At 41.7% G+C, this 16,468-nt stretch overlaps 1 protein-coding gene across 1 annotated transcript in view; it reads left to right on the forward strand.

Annotated features, from left to right (window-relative positions):
- The first annotated feature begins 565 nt into the window (after positions 1 to 565).
- SV2C (synaptic vesicle glycoprotein 2C) overlaps positions 566 to 16,468 on the forward strand; it is a 190,788-nt gene continuing 174,885 nt past the window's right edge. The window contains exon 1 of the mRNA XM_054031263.1: positions 566 to 746. The gene's annotated coding sequence lies outside the window, so the exon portion shown is untranslated. The remainder of the gene's footprint in view (positions 747 to 16,468) is intronic.

Here is a 16,468-nt window from a genome sequence, read left to right on the forward strand (position 1 = left end):
TTCTTACATCCTAAGACTAGTATAAGAAGTCTAAAGTCACTGGACTGCAAAGAGAATGGGGGTTAGGGCATGGGGGATGGGGTGTCCCTAAACTGTAATGTCTTTGGGGGGCATGTCTGTACAGCACCTTGCACACCAATAGCATTATGATATAATAAAAGGAGCAGCCACTCAGAAACGCATTGGATTGCTAAGAGCCTGCTGCAGGCAGCTCCTAGGCAAACAGAGCCTTTCACACAGTCTTCTCTGCTGTTGCCTCTACTGAAATATTAACTTCGGGACGAAGTGCCTGTGTATGTAGATGGGTGTGGATTCCCCCCAGAAAAGGGGGGCGCAGTTTAAGGGGGGTTTCCCGCACAGCCCAGTGCTGGCTTGCAATGCCCCAATCTCGTTCCGGAGGAGCGTCTGCTTGAGTGAGCCGAGATTGCCCACTCCCACGCCTTCAATTATTGCTCGTGCGCTGCCTTCCTCTCCCCCTGTCTCTGTGACTCGGCTTTCCCCGCCTTTACCTCCCTCTCCCGCTCCAGCACTGCAGCAGAGGGAGGACTGCAACGTGCTGCCCACACAACCCCTTGTCCGCCCCTCCGCTGGCTCTGTCACGCCTGGCGACTCCTCCCGGAGACGCCGCCGCCAGCAGCAGCGCCGAGCCGAGCTGGGGAGGCAGGAGAAAGTGACACGCTCCGCGCGCGGGAGGCGGCTGCAGCTGCTCGGTGCGGGCACCTCGGGGGTTCGGTGTGTCCTCGCGGGTAAGTGGCGCGCCCAGGAGTTCATGGGCGGCGGCGGCTGTTCCTGCCTCCGGGGCAACTTTCCCTATGAGCGTGCGGGTCTGAGAAGCTGCAACTTTTCCGCGGCGCCCTGCGGGAGCCGCGAGCGGCTTTGCTCGCCGGGCAGGTAGCGGGTGGGCTGCGGCGGGGGATGGTTTCCAGGAGCAGATGGTGGTTTCCCGAGGCGATCTGACTTTGGCGGGGGGGGGGGGGGGGGGATTTAAACAGTCTGGGGCGGCTGCCGTGCCGCTGGGCTACAGGGCGCTTCTCGGTACCGATGCCAGGTTGCCTTTCCCTCGGGTGGGAATTGCTTTGCAACTCGAGTGCCTTTGAAACCGACTCGCTTATTAAGCCTGGCACAACTTTTGCGTGGCGGAGGGCACCGATAGCAAGGCTCCGTGGTCAGGGGGCTCTAGGGACGCAGTGGGAAAGCTGCAGACGTGCTGGGGGCAAAGATGGTCCGGAAGATGCATGAAAGGATGCGGAGGAGATAGAGGCTTTCAGATGCGCGGGGGAGCATGTTGTGTTTCACCCTAAGCGAATAGATAAATGATAATCGTCAGGTCAGGCCTTTGAAACCCGCCCTGCCTTTCCCCCTTCCTAGGCTGCATGCAAGGATCGGGGCTCAGATTTGCTGGGATGTTTTGTAGTAGGTCCCCCTTCCAAACTGCCTCCTTTGCAGCTTCGACGCAAGGAGAGGAGTTTCCTGAAGCGTGCAAAGTTGTTGGTCTCCAGTAGCGTTGGGGACAGATCCTGCAGTCCCTTAATTAAGTTGTTGTGTGTGTGGGGGGGTGAGGGGTGGAGGAGGCTGGGCCATGGCAAAAGTCCCAGTGAAATCCCTGGGGAGTTCTAACCTGAGGGCAGACTGATGTCCCCCCACGCGGGTTGGTTTGCGGGACTGCAGCATGGGAGGGGCGGGGTCTGGAGTGAGGAGCGGTAAAAAAGAGAGAGGGGCCGAAACGTGCTGAGCAGCCTGGGGCGCAGGCAGAACTCCCCCGGGAAATCCGCGCGTGTAACGCCCCCTTGAAGTCCCCTGGGGAGTTCTGCGCGTGCCTGGGGATGCAGGACTCGCTTGGTGCCCAGGGGGTAGGAAGCTGGAGGGCTGAGTCATGCTGGCCGAGGCGGCCACGTAACATCTGTGCGCAAAGTGAGGCGGCCAGATTGGGGGAAAGAGGGGAGGGATGCAAATGAGGTGGCAGGGTGGGGGTGGTTGACTCCTCAAAAGATGCTGAGAGCACCCAGAGGCTCTCAGGGTTGGACCGCCTCCAGCGCTCCTTCCAGTAGAGAGTTAGGAGGCTGAAACATGATGAGCGTGTACCAGGAGCAGGGGATTGCAGGGGGTTAGCACAGCAAGGGGAACCCTACACAGACAAACAGATGGGGGCTGTGGCCCGCCTAGCATGGCTTGGGCTGCACTGCACTGCAGTGCCGGGAGCTAACAGCAACTTGTGCTTGGAGAGGAGGAGGGAAAGGGAGCTGTTTCTGTGTTTGTGTGCTCTACTCACCATCAAAAGGATTTTGCTCCATAGGATGGTTACACATGGATTTGGAAATGGACAGGTCCCTATTGAGGGATCTTTACAAGCAACTTTCTGTTTAATTCACAATTGAGGACAGAGGATTTATGGAAAGGATTAGCTATGGCACAAACAGGACATAAAGTTGTAGCCATAGACTCTGTGAAAGGAATATAGTTCTGTGGAATCGCTGTTATTTTCCTGTATTGCATTGGGAACTCCCTGTATTGCATTGGGAACTCCCATGAAAACATGCATTATTTAAGTTTTGTGATGAATTTTCTTTGCTTGGAAGTGTGGCCCTTATGGGAACTGGAACTTCCATTATGCTGTTATGTAAAATATTCATTGTTCTTTCTGTAGTTAAGCATTTATTTCCCATTTCCATTGAAAACAAAACACCATCAGACACACACTCCAGCCCTCTATTCCCTGTTGTTTATTGAATTTTAACATTTACTGAATCTTGCTAGTTGCTTTTTTATCTGTATCATATCATTTGAAGACAGGTAGACTTCCTCTTTATAAATTCCAGGGAAGTACAGAACCCTATTCAAGTACAACCATAATATATTTCAAGTGGATTTTTGTATAGATTTATAGGAAAGCTTGCCATAGGCCATATATTGACAAAGAGACAGTATGCCAATTAACTTTATTGACAGAGCTAGTGGTGACAAGCATCTTTAAAAGAAACCTGTACAACAAAAAGGAAGAAAAAAGGTTTAAGGTCTTTATTTGGAAGCTTTTTTTGGTATTATTAAAAGATGACCCTGAAGATCAATAAGCACAGACAAGGCATTGACTTTCTCAAACATCATCCGGATGTAAAATCACATACCATTGGCTTCTGAAAAAATACGTTTTTTTTTGTTTATTATTTTATCACAAATGAGGTCAGAACCAAGTGCTTTCTGATTATATACTGTATTCGAGAAATCTAATTAATTTTTTATGATGCAGTAGTTTCATTCTCATCAATGAAAAAGTTGTTTTTTCTCAGTTCTCAGCAACATGGAATAAACATGCCACATAGTAAGATCATCCATAAAGCTTGTAATTATACTCTTAAAATGTGTTTTATTGCAGATGCAATAAATGATGTCATAACATGCTATATGAGTGACCAATACCACTATAAAATTATGTCAGTTCAAAATACTATATATAGGCTTGCTCGATCCACAAATTATTATACGGTAATGCCTGATTTTAAATGAGTTTAAAAGACAATGCTTTCCAAAACACAATAAGTAAGCATTTATGCTCAGGGGCTCAGAGCCCCCATTGAAGTCGGTGGGAGTTTTGCCATTGAATTCCGTGGGAGCGGAATGGGGCTAATACGGTGGAAGTGTCTTTAAAAAATAAAACTCTTTTTGCATAATTAACACTGAATTAGTGAAAAAATTCTAAATACTGTAAAAACTGTTTTTATCTAGTAGCCTAATCACTTGGGCTATATGTTGCTGAGAATTTCTTGTGACCACATGCATCACAGCATGCATATCAATGCTTGTTTAAACAAAAGCTCATCAATTGGATGAAATATCTTTTCAAACCTATGATAGGGAACCTGCTGCTCCCATGGTATTATATAGCGCACAATGTTTTAATCTTTAAACAGATCAGGAATTATTTTTAAAATGTTGCAATGGATTGAATTTGGGGCTCGATTTCTGTAAGTGTTTGTCTGTAATTTGCTAAACAAGAAATTTCTGTTTAGATCATTTTTATTAGTGTGCCTGAAATGTTGAGGGTAATAACAGTGCTAAGAAAACATTAAATCAGATTTTTAAATTTCTGTTTTAGATTAGAAAACCGCTTCAATTACTGAAGAAAATATCACTTCTGCTTTAAAACTGTAAGTTAAGATATGAGTAGCATTTTTACTTGATGAAATATTTATTTACTATGAAGTTATAAAAATAGGATTTAGTAACCTCTTAATTTAGTGTATCAGTACTCTTTTACAGGAGTTATAAAGATTAAAAAATATCTATTCTTGTGGAAATGCATACACTGCCAGACTTTATTACGCCATTTGTGCTCTGTATACAATTTAAATTTTTTGAAAAAGATAAATATCTGTTAATTAAATACAATCAAGCAGATATTTTTAGAGGACTGGTGAGATTAGTTCTTTAACGGGAGGACAACAGTGACAATTATAAAAGGTAAATTAAGCAAAGTATCTTTATTTCTTCTCTGAATCATGTTTGAATTCTCACTTCTCCCCTTCTGCCCCCCAGGCAAATAAATGTTTACATAACTCAGGCATAACCATAACATTGCTGAAGATTCTATCCAGTGTACATCATGATATCACAGTGTTGTTTAATCTTAAGACTGAAATCCTATCAAAGTCTGACTGCATTTCTGCCAGCCAGCAGTTCGCATTAAGGCTTTAACACAAAACAGCAAAAGCCAGAAAATAAAAAGCTAAGATGGCCATTCCATCCGTAACTTCTAACTGAGCTAGGAATTTATAATGATTAATAATACCAGCACTTACAGCACCTGTGGCATGTAACATTACACAGATCAGAGATCCCTGCAAAATATAGGCACAATGGGGGAAGTTAAGGACTTATATCCATTTGTGCCATAAATTAAGGTAAAGCAGCATCTCTGCTGCTCCTCTACAGAAGCTCCCCTTTGTGGTCAGGTCTCTGCAGGTCTCAGTGTGTGCGCTAGGCTGGAACAGCGATCTGCTCCCCACAACTCTACATGTAGGGTTCTGATTGGAAATCTGTACAGTAATTAATGCGGTTGGTACCAGTATTGACTACTTCCTTAGGCTTTTGTTTCTATAGGTGCTCAGCCCAAGGTAACTAGCCTATTTCTGGAGGAGGGTTACCTAGGGAGCACCACAGAGGGAGCTGGCTACACAAAAATCCCAGGATCCATTGGATCTACAGATGACATCCTCTACAGATTGTCAGCCCTTGTGGGTCTCTGAGACGCCATCTTCTCTCTCTGTGATGCTCTAGTGTAAACCTTTCATTTCGATAGGAGAAAGTAAGTACTTATTCCACAAAGTAACTGGGCTTGGCACTGTGGAAACTTGCAAGGAAGAATCTTTCCTCAATCTATGGAGAGACAGTGCTGCTGCTCCACCACATCTGCTGCAGCCTCCCAGCTGAAGTAGTGCTCATGGTTGCTATGCATCCGCTCTTGAGGTGGGAAAATGGCGATTGGCTCTCTGGATCTGACAGTCCAATTGCCTTGTCCTTGCTACTCCCCCAGCCTACCGGAGTGTAGGGGGCTAGTGAGCACAGTTTTACAGGACACAAGTTGCAACTCTTTGACTTCTGGAATCCTGCATTTCCTGGTAGTTGGTTCTATGTCCCTGGCCCTTTATGCTAGAATCACAAAGAGGACTTAGGTGTTGCAATGCTGAAAATAGCAACCACCTAGGCTCCTTGCTGCACAGTGGAATTCACAGCCCCAAGATAGGCTTCCCATACAACATATGGGAAGAGTTAGGCACCTAAAAAAGGGATTCTCAGAAGCCAGCAGGCTGAGTAGGGAGCCCCTAAGCTAGCCAGGAGTGAAATGAGGAGGAAAGGGGCAGGGGGTTGGGGCCCAGATCTACAAAGGGAGCTAGGTACCTAATTCCCACTGGTCTGTGCCATAGGCGCCTGACTGAGGAAGCAGAGGCAGGTGCCTCTTCCGCTCAGGATTCTCTGCCATGACCCCTCTCCTGGAGTTAGGTGCTTAAGCCAGGTCAGCCATGTCTCACAAAAAAGACAGGGAAAGAGAAACACACACCCCACCTCACCCCATTATAGCCAGTAGCCCAGTGGATAGGGCACTCAGCTGGGATGTGGAAGAGCTGTTTTCAAATCCCCACTTTGCCTGATCCTGAGCAGGAATTTGACCCTAACTCTCCTGCCTTCTAGAAGAGTACCCTCACTGCCAGGCTATTGGAGTGGGTCAATCTCTCCCATTGGAGCTGTTCCACTTTGTATTAAATAATATTTATTGGGAGAGAGAGAGATTGATTCTCTGGTTCAGTGGTCAGGACACTCATCGGGGATGTGGGAGAGTTAGGTTCCAATATCTAGGGCTACAGTATTGTCCATTGCTATGGGACTGTCCCCTCAACATGCACACACAACTACCTGAAGTCAGACATTCAATTGTATGCTCAGAGGACACATTGTGCAAGTCAGGTTGTGATTTGCCTCAGTGATTTCTGTTCTCCATTGCATTGAAGGTTAACATGGTACACTTCCATATCCTATTTGACGTCTTACTGCACATACGAGCATTTTAAAAAATATTCATTTGATTTCTCACTTACCAAAAGTGATTATGCTGTAAGGAGCAGCATGTGGTTCTTAATTTGACATGGATGTAGCCAAGTTATGCAATTAACTAGAGTAATACTACATGCATTCTAATGGGTCCTGTTTGGACTCATAATTTTTATGTCCATAGGTGGACTATGCAGTTAAAGGGATACCATCAATCTGAAAACTATTCCATTGCACAAAATTAATTAAAGTGCTTTCAAATACTATCCTGCTCCCCAAGCCTTCCTGTAAATTTTTGGGGTTTTACAATCACATGTTCTTGTTTTTGTTTTTTTAAATATTTTTCTCTTTCCTGTTTGTATATAAAAGATTGGTGGGAACTATCTGAGTTTGTGAGGGGAAACTGTGAAATGGACTATACACAAAGGGCCGGGTCTTAAAGATATTTAGGTGCCTAAATCCCATTGATTTCAATAGGAGTTAGATGCTTGAATACTTTTTTAAAGATCTGTCCCGAAGTGCAGCCAAATGCATAAAATAAACAGAAAAAGAAAAAGATACTTTCCCCTTTAATCCCTTTCAGTTACAGTAAGCTTAGGTATTAGTTTGCAAACTCGGAAGTGAATAGTCCCATTGAAGTCGATGAAAGAGGCGAGCAGGGGAGGAGTGTGTCCCGAGGGCTGATTTCAACTCCTACGAGTGCTGGATTGAATTAAAAGCTGCCCTTTCCTGATGGGCATGAATATCCTGCCCTGCTGGAGCTTGCCCTGTGGGTGCATATTTGTCCTGAATCAGGTCCACAACCTATAAAGGACTTTTTGGAATCTTTTTGGATGATAGTTGCCATATACATTCATTGTATTGTTAGCACTTCATCAGTGCTCTAAATTGTCTGAGGCCACCATAATATGAAACTCTTATAAAGATATAAGTGTGCTGGAATCAAGAACACTGAATGCCTGGTGAGGCAGAAACTTATTTATTAAATTGCTTGGCCCACTGAGGTTGAATGTTCTAGATATTGGATTATTCTTTTGGAAAATAACTGCTAGAGATAGGCCACTGTATGTTACCTGGACTTAATGAATTGTTTGTTTTTCTTTTATGAATTGGAACCTCCATGCTCCCAAGAATGAGCTGTTCCTTTTAGGGCTGTCAAGTGATTAAAAAAATTAATCGCGCGATTAAAAAATTCATTGATTAATCATGCTGGTAAACAATAATAGAGTAGCATTTATTTAAATATTTTTGGATGTTTTCTACATTTTCAAATATATTGCTTTCGTTACAACACAGAATACAGTGTAGGGTGCTCACTTTATATTTCTTTTTGATTAAATATATTTGCACTGGAGAAAACAAAATAAATAGTATTTTTCAGTTAATCTAATACAAGTACTGTAGTGCAATCTCTTTATCATAAAAGTTGAACTTTTACAAATGTAGAATTATGTACAAAAAAAACTGCATTCAAAAATAAAACAATGTAAAACTTTAGAGCCTACAAGTCCACTCAGTCCTACTTCAGCCAACTGCTCAGACAAACAAGTTTGGTTACAATTTGCAGGCGACAATGCAGGCGATATTTACATGCCAGATGCGCTAATGATTAATGTGTCCCTTCATGCTTTAATCACCATTCCAGGGGACATGTGTCCATGCTGATGATGGGTTCTGCTCGATAACAATCCAAAGCAGTGCAGACTGATGCATGTTCATTTTCATTATCTGAGTCAGATGCCACCAGCAGAAGGTTGATTTTCTTTTTTGGTGGTTCGGGTTTTGTAGTTTCCACACTGGAGTGTTGCTCTTTTAAGTCTTCTGAAAGCATGCTCCACACCTCATCCCTCTCAGATTTTGGAAGGCACTTCAGATTCTTAAACCCTGGGTCAAGGGCTCTAGGTATCTTTAGAAATCTCTCATTGGTACCTTCTTTGCGTTTTGTCAAATCTGCAGTGAAAGTGTTCTTAAAATGAACAACATGTGCTGGGTCATCCTCCGAGACTGCTATAACATGAAATATATGGTAGAATGCAGGTAAAACAGATCAGGGGACATACAATTCTCCCCCAAAGAGTTCTGGCACAAATTTAATTAATGCATTATTTTTTTAACGAGCATCATTAGCATGGAAGCATGTCCTTTGGAATGGTGGCTGAAGCATGAAGAGACATACAAATGTTTAGCATATCTGGCAATACCTTGCAACGCTGGCTACAGAAGTGCCATGCGAACGCCTGTTCTCACTTTCAGGTAATATTGTAAATAAGAAGCAGGCAGCATTATCTCCCATAAATGTAAATAAACTTGTTTCTCCTAGCAATTGGCTGAACAAGAAGGAGGACTGAGTGGACTTGTAGGCTCTAAAGTCTTAGATTTTGTTTTTGAGTGTAGTTAAGTAACAAAAAAAGTCTATATTTGTAAGTTACACTTTCACGAAAAAGAGATTGCACATCAGTACTTGTATGAGGTGAATTGAAAAATACTATCTTTTGTTTATCATTTTTACAGGGCAAATATTTGCAATTAAAATTATATAAAGTGAGCACTTTGTATTCTATGCTGTAATAGAAATCAATATATTTTAAAATGTAGAAAAACATCCAAAAATATGTAATAACTTTCAGTTAGTATTCTATTGTTTAACAGTGCGATTATTTGCGATTAATATTTTTTAGTTAATCGCACGAGTTAACTGTGGTTAATTGACAGCCCTAGTTCCTTTTTCTTTCTAGCCCAAAATTGGCACATAACCCTGCAGCTTCTTACAGCTATCTGGGAGGGCAGACAATATGTCATCTCTGTGACTAGGCGAGTGATCAGAACCACTGCTCACATGGAGTGGGAGTTTTCAAGGTTGTTCCCAAATAAGAAAAGTGGTGGTACGGGATGGTGGGAGGGGGAGGGGGAGGGGAGAGGGAATGGAAGGAGGAAATTCATATTCATGCTCTGTGTTAATGTGGAACACTTAAGAAGTTTGTTACCAAAGCAACAGAATAATATAGAATAAAGTTCAGGGTAACATGTTATAAAGAATAAAAGAAAATATTTGAAGAGCCAGCCAAAAGTGAATGGTAAAAGCTTGTATGTGCTTTGTTAGCGTGTATAATTAAGGTGTTGATCAGGGCACCATGTGCCTTATCTGTGGCACACAGGGGACGTTATTGATGTGGCAGTGCTTCCCTGATTTACTGATAATCGCGATGTCTTTAGTTACACACAAAGCTAATTGTTTTCCAAAACATTAATTGTGATGAACGTGAATATGCTATGACTGTGCAGCCTTTTTTGATTCAAGGGACTGCTAAGTAGCAGGACTGACTTTTATTCAAGGACAATATTCGTAAAAAGTCAGAGGGCGAAAGATTAATCTCAAATCATCAAGGGGGAGAAGTGAAAGAGCTAATAAATTAAAAGGAAATGATTTCAGACAGCAGCTTGGCTTGAATGACACCTCAGTTTCCCTTGCAGTCTGATGGAGAGATGATAATATTGCTTTAAGGCTGACAAAGGCAACCATAAGTGTTGGTGAAAAGTTTGGAACAGTCTGAGTCTTTCACAAAATTGCCTGTTCATGGGGAACTGAGCAAGGTTTGGTAATTTCCAGAAACCTGAACTTAAACTCTTCCCTTTGTTTTCTAATATGCAGTATTACAACATATCCTACTTTGCCACATTAGACTGTGAGTGTAATGATGGTGTTACCTCCAGGCTTTATTAGATGGAACATGGGAACGTAATTAAACATGCTATGTACTCTCTGCTAGCTAAGTGATTTATTAAACAAAATTGCAACTCAGGGTTGGGAGGGAATGGTTGGAGTTGCCATTCCTTAATAAATCTATCCCTCTATCTACATAGGTCCTTACATGGTCCCCGTTGCTGTAGTATCGAGCACTTTGTTTAGAAGGAGGATGTAGATATGTTTGTGCGAGATGATAGTTTATAGACACTCCCTCCTAAGGGACAGCATTATGAATTCAGGTATTTTGAGATGTTTTGGAAGCAGGGGTGGAAAACACAGTGTAGCTCTAGTTTGTTTTATTCAAAGTTTCATTCCTTTCTCATTCACTGGTTTTGTTGTTTAATGAACCCCAAGATCATTTTCTGGTGTCAGAAGTGCTGAATGAGAAGGAGACTGCACTCATTTTGAGGTCAACTCCTGTGTGTGAAACTGAAAGCAGAGGAAAGGGGAGCAGGTGGAGCAGCAAACAGAGAAGAGCAGAGGCTCTTGTATGTATTTTGTGAGCACAATAGTAACTTGATTATCTTGAGAAGGGAAGAAAGTCAGGAATGGATGTGCTGCAACCTCCATCCAGTCTGCAATTGTCCGACAGAGATTTGAATCGTATTTAGCAGCTATAGGGGCAGAGGAGAAAAATGATAAAGAGAGATGATCAATCTTTTTGCGTACTGTTGGGAAGGAAGCACTGAATATTTATAACAACTTTAAGTTTGAAGAAAGTAAAAGCACAAAACTAAGGAAAATACTGACTAAATTTGAGGAATATTGCATGCCAAAAAGAATGAGACCTTTGAGAGAGAGAGGCAAAAAACTGATGACACCATAGAGCAATATGTCACAGAATTAAGGAGACTCAGTAAAACCTGTGAATTGACGAGTCTCTGCTCAGAAGTAGAATTATTTGTGGCATTAAAGACAATGTGTTTAGAGAGAGTGCTTCATGAAGGAGATTCAACTTTTGAAAAAGCTCTTCAGATATGCAACAGCGCAAGCCAAAGGGAATTCACCAGATGGGGTAATCCATCCACTAAGTACAAAAGCTACAGCCAGAAAAGGTCAAATCAAAAATGAAACCACTGCTAGGGCCACACTGTTTTGCCTTTGGGAAAATCTGTCATAAACGTGGGGAAAATAATCATTTTGCTAAATGACGCAGATCTAAAATGCAGAAAAGTCAAGTGCATTCAGCTGAAGACAACATGGCTGAGGAGTTTTACATAGACATCAAACAATCCTGATGAGAGAGACTGGATACTGCCTATGAAAGTGAATGAAATCATTATTCCACTGAAACTGGACCCAGGAGATCAGGTTAATATTCTGTCTGAACAAGATTATGAGAGACTGAAAATAGGACCAAAACTGGGACCAACAAAAATAAAAGTAACTGGTTACTCTGGAACAAATATACCAGTGAAGATGAGGTGCATTGCTAGCATCAGCTATAAAAACACCTTGTACAGGCTCCCATTCATTGTAGTGCCGAAAGAGGTGACACCAGTATTAGGCCTGGCTGCCTGTGAAAAACTCAGTCTGGCAAAATGGGCGTTCTTACTACAAGATCATACTGAACCTGGCTCTGAGGCACTCATTTGGGAATATCCTGATCTGTTTCAAGGGTTGGGTTGCTTGCAGGGTGAACATACAATCCAGATAAACAAGCAGGTCCCTCCAGTTATCCATCCATGTAGAAAGGTGCCATTTGCACTCTGTGATAAACTCAAGGATGAGCTTGCAATGATGGAAGCAATGCAACTAATACAAAAAATTGAAGAGCCAACAGAATGGGTGAGCTCCCTAGTCATTGTGGAGAAAAATAACAGCCAGCTACGCATATGCTTATATCTGAGATACCTCAAGGCTACAAAAAAAGAGAACATTTCAAACTACCACTCAGAGAAGATTTGCAAATGCACAATATTTCAGTAAATTGGATGCATCCTCAGGTTTTTGGAAGCTAAAAGTAATCGAAGAAAACTCAAAACTATGCACATTTAATACGCCATTTGAAAGATACAGATTCTTTTATGCTTATCCTTCGGCATAGCTTCAGCACCAGAAGTGTATCACAAAACCATACTACAATCTATGAACATATTAACACTGTTGATACCTCAAAAGATGAGATAGTCACCTGGGGCTTAACAAAAGCGGAGCATGATTGTAGACTTTGGGAAGTCCTGGATGCAACTAGAACTGCAAAATTCAAACTAAGTAGGGGAAAATGTGGTTTAGGGGTTACAGAACTGATTTTTGTTGAGGATATTATTTCCAATGAAGATGTAAAATCTGATAAGAGGAAGGTTTCAGCCATTGGAAATGATACCATGTCTCCAGTCAAAGAAAGATGTCCATCAGTTCCTGGTTAATTATCTTGGAAAATGCATACCTAATTTATCTACCAAACCTGTGGCTTTGAGAAAACTCTTGGAGAATAAAACTTAATGGTATTGGGGTATAGAATAGGAGGAATCATGAGCGTTTGAAACAATAACTGATACAAGAGCCAGTGTTGGAAGTTCTGTGCGCCAGGAAGGCCTATTAAAATCTCAGCAGATGCTTCACAGTTTGGGTTAGGTGCAGTGATTTCACAGAAAAATGTGGATTGTTGTCAACCAGTGGCGTATGCATCCAAATCGCTAACTGAGCAGAAACCATTTACACACAGATTGAGAAGGAGCTTTTAAGAGTATTGTTTGTCTGTGAGAGATTCAATTAGTTTATTTATGGTCAGACTTTGGATGTTGAAATGGACCACAAGCCCCTGGTAGCGTTATTTGGCAAACTGCTAAATGACTGTACCTCAAGGATTCAAAGAATGATGATAAAGCTGCAAAAGTATAATTTAGTTGTAATTTACACAGCTGGTAAATTTAGGTTCACTGCAGATGCACTTTTCAGAGCAGTGTCTCCCACTATGAAGCCAGAGAAGACCTTAGAGATAGGCTTGCATCTCTATGTAGATCTGATTGTAAAGTCAATTCCTGTAGCTAACAGGAAACTGCAACAAATAAAAGGGGAAACACAGAAAAATGAATTGTTGGGAATCCTTGAAGTGATAATTAAAGGGTGGCTTGAAGAAATAAGCAGTTGCTGTCCAAGTATAAGAGACCATTGGAACTGCAGACATGAACATACTATGATAGATGGGGCGATTTTCAAGGGCAGCAAGGTTGTAATACCAGTTAGCCTCCAGAAAGAAATGCTACAGAAGAGCCACGAGGGTCATTTAGGAATTGAGAAATGCAAACAATGAACACAAGAGGTACTGTCTTGGATGTGGATCAATCACAACACTACTAATGTGGTAGGAAACTGCTTTTCATGTTTGAAATACAAGCTATGCAAACAGGCAGAACTTCAGAGACCTCATTCAGTTCCACAAAGGCCTTCCAAGAAGATAGGCACTGATTTATTTATCTGGCAATCAAAGGATTATTTAATAGTCACAGATTTTTATTCTCTGTATACAGAAATTTGCACACTGCACTAGTGATAGCCAGCATGAAGAGAATCTTCTCCAGACAAGGAATTCCAGATGAAGTCTTTAGTGATAATGGGCCATGGTTTTCCAGTGCAGATTTTAGGCAATTTGCTATAGATTGGGATGTTTATCATAAAACATCAAATCCAAATTACCCCCAATTGAATGGACTTGTGAAAAGGTCTATACAGATGGTAAAGAACCTTATGAAAAAAGATTTTAGACCATGGGGGTAATTTGTATATAGCTTTATTGGTTTACCAAAGTATACTTCTGGAGAATGGCTTTTTTTCCAGTTCAGCTGTTAATGGGAAGAAGGATCAAATCTAATTTACCAATCACTGCTAACTTGCTGAAATCTCATGACAATGAAACCATACGGAAGATGAAATAAAATCAGAAGTGGAAGCAGAAATATTATTTTGACAAAAGAGCCCGTGATCTCCCATCTCTTAACCCAAGTGATAGTGTGCCTGAAGAATCTCACCTCTACCATTAAAGAACAGCTACATCCAAGATCTTATGTAGTCCAGATAGACCAAGGTGACACATTTTGATGTAAGCGAAGGGATCTAAGAGTAATCCCAGGAAGTTCCAAAACACTGACAGTAAATGTGGATTCTGGCATTTCCCAATTGACTGACCATTCATCATCAACAGACAAAGGAGAAACTGTGAAGGAACAAAAGAACAACTCTGACTCTAACGAAAGGTTGATACTGAGAAGATGAGAGCGGGAGATTAAACATCCTGAAAGACTCATAGAGACTTGCTCACCTACCTGGAGAAAGGGTATTTGAGGAAAGTGAGTGGAAAAGATTCACTCCAGCGTGATGTGCTGTTGACCTCTCCTCTCCAGGTAGTTGACACATTGAGTTTATGCAAATGTTCTAGATAGGTTGAGAATTGAATGTATGTGTTATTAGCTAGTTAGCTGTTATATATATATATATATGTATGTAAGAGTTTATGGGATTTTTTTTAGGAGGGACGATGTAGAGATCTGTTTAAATTATAATCTTGCACAGACACACTCCCTCACAAGGGACACTATTATGAACATAGGAATTTTGAGATGTGCCCTGGAAGCAGGGGTGAAGAACACATGGTAGCTGTGTGCCGCAGTTCACCACAGAAGCTCTCCAGTTTGTTTTAATAAAAGTTTTTATTCCTTTTTCATTTGTTGCTTAATGAACCCCAAGATCATTGCAGAGGAAAAGGGAATATTTTTATTTAGTTTTGGGCAATTAAGACTCAAGTTTTAATAACTATGCACTATCCTCATGTCCTCTACATGTTTCTTTTTATGACAGACTATAAAAAGGAACTTTCTCACTTCCCCACCCCTTCTAGCTTCTAGGTTTATACCTTCAGTCCCACTGCTTGACACTGATGGGTCATGACAACATCACTTAGGAGCCATATTGTTCCTAGTGTGCTCCAATTCCATGATACAATTCTACTCTCAGGGTTTCTTGACTTTCCCCCCGGAAGGTAACTGCTCTTATTCCTTCTGCCTTGTGTACAACAGCACAAAACTTGCTTTGACAGCACTTCTAATATGCTGTTTGACTGGCAGCACTGAGAATCAAATCTGTGGTCCCCAGCATACAACAGTTTCAAAATCCAAACACCAGACTAGCCCTAAACCTTCCTTTCTTTAAGGGTATTGTTTGTTTGTTATTGCTTTGTTTGTTTTACTCATGATGCCAGAAAGGTGGATTGTTACAAATCCACAATCACAGTTAATAATATTACCAGAGCTGCATGGTTTTGTTTGTTCTTTGCATATTTTAAATATTCCTTGTTAGCAGACTACTGAAGCTACCCATTCCACACACTGGTGTTTAGACATCTGAGCCCTCTCCCCTTGTCCTCAGGGAAAGTACTTCCATTGACTAAGTGGGAATTTGATCAAGTAGAGAAGTTTGTTCTTCTTTGTTGATGTCCTTATGTAAACAGCTACTTTAGGCTTGCAGGTTTGCTACTGCTTCTGGTGTTATAATTGGATAAATGGAATGCAAGGAAGGAACTGCAGATATACAACATAAGCCAGATACTTGAATCTGCAGCTGAGTAGCTGAAATTGCTGTATACGTTTATTGTTTGTTACCACAGAGGAGACTCAAACCAAGACCTGTCTATAAGGTAACATCTATTGATGAGCAGAGGGAGCCTCCCACTAGTGAAGCAGGGAAGAGTTCTGATAGACTGGTCTCTATTGGAAGCTGATGTTGACAATTTTTCTAGTATCTAGAAAAATGACATATTTTTCTTTGGCTGCTGTCAGACCATCTCCATACACTGTACCAGGTTGTGGGGAGAAATGAGTCAATTGTTTTGGATATATATCTTAGTCACTATTTTGAAAGCTGATCATTTAAAGATTCTTTTAAAGGGGAGAGAGAGAGTAGAGAGGCTTGCTCATTTTCCAGGATTTTGAGGCTAGCAGGTAATAAATTAAGACCACCAAGTGTTTAGTGGAAATAATGATAATCTGGGCAGCTGGAAATACTGAACCAGGCCCCACAGCCTCTAAGTCTGGGTTGAGTAAAAATAGTGTGTCTTGCTGTTTTTAAAAATAAGGCCTGGTCTACACTAGGTGTTTATGTCGAATTTAGCGCCGTTACATCGAATTAACCCTGCACCCGTCCACACTGCGATGCTATTTAGTTCGACATAGAGGTCTCTTTAATTCG

This window comes from Malaclemys terrapin, chromosome 6, assembly GCF_027887155.1.
Source record: "Malaclemys terrapin pileata isolate rMalTer1 chromosome 6, rMalTer1.hap1, whole genome shotgun sequence".
Classification (NCBI taxonomy): Eukaryota; Metazoa; Chordata; order Testudines; family Emydidae; genus Malaclemys; species Malaclemys terrapin.